A 2,886-nucleotide genomic window follows, 5' to 3' on the forward strand; every position below is an offset into this window, starting at 1 on the left:
TTTTTTACTGTATATGGATTCAGCACCCTGAAAACCCCTTAAAGCACTTCGATTGTGCAGAGGTTACCCATCAAACTTGTGATTTCAATCAATTCCTGCCGGATTTTAGAAAAAAAAAAAAAAAAAAAATTAGACCAGAAAAACCCACTGAAAAAACTGCCAAAAGATCTCACTAAAAAGAACTCAAATATATTATTGCAGTGATATAGAAACTATAGTTGGCGGTATTGCGTTCATTTATTATTGATATTATTGACCTGCAATGTGCACCTCTCGGCCTTGAATATATTATTGCAGTGCTATACAAACTATAGTTGGCGGTATTGCGTTCATTTATTATTGATATTATTGACATGCAATGTGCACCTCTCGGCCTTGAGTATGCTACAAGGACTCTATTACAACTGTCATAAATCAAAATCTTACAGGTGTATTTGTTAAGGTATCCACTCCAAAGTCCGAAATATTGGTGTTCGTTACGTAAACAACGACTTCGAGGTGCAGAAGTTGATTCGAGTAATGCAATGTCGTGGAGGTGGTTTCACTAAAAAGAGAAACTAAGAAGAGAGTGATGTTATCGACATGATCTTAATCTATCCTCAATCGTCCCCAATCGTGAAAAGGCATGGCCCTTCGAATAAATATAAATGCATTTATATTACATGTATGATGCCCCAATCCATCTTCTATCATAAGGTTTTGGTTTCAAAAACTGGAAGATTAGGCACAGGAAATCGAGGAAGGCAACTGATTGTTGTTTGAAGAAAAGAAAGAAAAAAAATGAGGAAGACCCGCCATCAGGAGCGCTTTACAGATCTCTATCATAAGGTGCAGTAAGATTGTAGTAGCGTGTTGGGTTTCGAAGGGTGTTGAATAGGTTCTACAAGAGGAGATTCAAGAGTTATTGACGTGTAACATCCTAGCAGAGAGTTTAGTTAAGTTTCCATTATGTCTTTATAGAAAGTGGTGTTTGACATATTCCAAAAGAAACGCGAGCAGATGGTATGATTCGACCGGATTTTATTGTATTGGTCTGACCTGCTGGCATCAAGTGGACGTACTATGGAGAATATTAATGCACATTGTATAATATATATATATATATATATATATATATATATATATCCCTATTTTAGGGTTTTGTGCCCTAACTTTGAGTCTTCGTGCGCACATGTCTACAATGAAGAAAACGCTCGGCGGATAAGCAGGTTTGATGTATTGGTGTATCGCAGTCAATTCAACTTAGAGAAAAAGGCCTCAATAGCAATGGAGGAGTTCAGATCTCTTCATAGAATATGCAGTAGTAGCAACCAGCACGCAAGCATTGTGTGCTTTGTGACTCAGAGAGAAGTTTTATTATTAAATGGTGCGGAGAACATAAGATGTGTATGATTCTCTATTCAATGTGACTCTGATTGGAAAATTAGTACTAGGGAAGTCCAATCTACTCTCCAAAGTCACGCGTAATGAATTATGCCTTGAGTTCAAATCCACAATAGGCGTGGTGTTCGGAACTCGCACAGTTCAGGTTGAAGGGAAGACGATAAAAGTACAAATTTGGGACACTATTGGCCAAGAGCAATACAGAGCAAATACAAGTGCCTTGTTGTTGTGGCTTTGCTCGTTTATGATATTACTTAGCCTATAACTTTTGAGAATAATGGAAAATGGCTGAAGGAGCTTAGAGACCATGCAAATTCCAACATAGTGATTATGCTAATAGGTAACAAATCTTATCTAAAGCATCTACGAGGCGTATCAATAAAAGACACTCTGTTTTGCTGAGAAAGAAGGCATGTCATTTTTAGAGACATCAACGCTTGAAGCTTCTAATGTTGAGAGGACTTTTCAAACAACTCTGGTGGAGATACACATGATAATTAGCAAGAAAGTCCTCGCCTCAGAGGAGGCTGCCGGAGCTAGCATCAAAGAAGATAAAATTATTGTTGTTTCAGATCCCAACACTAATACAAAGGATGCTTGTTGCTCATAGCAAGATTATATAATGACTGATAGATGATATTAGAGTCCAATCTCTTTTTTTCTGTATTTTATTGCTGCAAGCTATTATTTGTTTGAGGAGCAATGAACATGAGCAAAGCAAATGAAGCTGCGAAGGTATACTGATAATGTGTGAGCTCTCATTTTGGATTCTAGTGGTCGGTTCTATTTATCTGGGTCTATGATTCTACTATACGTATTTCCAAGATGTGAATGGAACTGTAGTGCTTCAGTCGAAGGAGTGATATTGTCTCTTATATAAAATATTTATTAGAGGTCTTTGCAAGCATGGAGATCTTAGAAAAGAAAATACATATTCCAAAGACAACAATCTGATTAGTCTGTATCATTGAGGACAACATGCAAATAAGGGAAAAATGGACTTTTGCATGCATAGTATCTTGAAGAGGTAACATAGTTACAAATATCTTTATAGCAGAAGACTCTCCTTACATTCAAGCAGCTGAAAATAATATTGGATGGAGCATTTATTTTTGTTTTCAATATTCAAAATCTGAAAAGGTATGAAATGAATTCGTGGAATGCAAAGAGGCAACACTGCTCACTTCATATTCTTGTGTGGAATATTAAAAGCTAGCAAACTATCTTTATAAAAATATGTACTTTTGAAATGCTGAAAAGTTAGAGAATGAGAGAATGTGAGAGTTGATTGTAGAACTGCTCATTAATTACCTGGTACACAGAGAGAAGATGTGAAGCAGATTTGAGGAGAGGAAGAAGTTGAGACAGAAATGGAGGTATGCAGAGTTATACACCAAGTAAACTAGTATGTTATTTTCTGTATGTATCAGAGGACTGTAGTCTCCTTTCAAGTTGTAGCTCAATAAAGAACAAGTTGTAGCCTATTGAGACAGGGGCCTCCTG

At 36.7% G+C, this 2,886-nt stretch overlaps 1 pseudogene; it reads left to right on the forward strand.

Annotated features, from left to right (window-relative positions):
* Positions 1 to 1,363: 1,363 nt before the first annotated feature.
* LOC149203508 (ras-related protein RABA2a pseudogene) lies at positions 1,364 to 1,997 on the forward strand (annotated as a pseudogene).
* Positions 1,998 to 2,886: the final 889 nt, after the last annotated feature.

Source organism: Pinus tabuliformis, chromosome 2_1, assembly GCF_031772625.1.
Source record: "Pinus tabuliformis cultivar Carrire ecotype Pingquan chromosome 2_1, CPIR1, whole genome shotgun sequence".
Lineage (NCBI taxonomy): Eukaryota > Viridiplantae > Streptophyta > Pinopsida > Pinales > Pinaceae > Pinus > Pinus tabuliformis.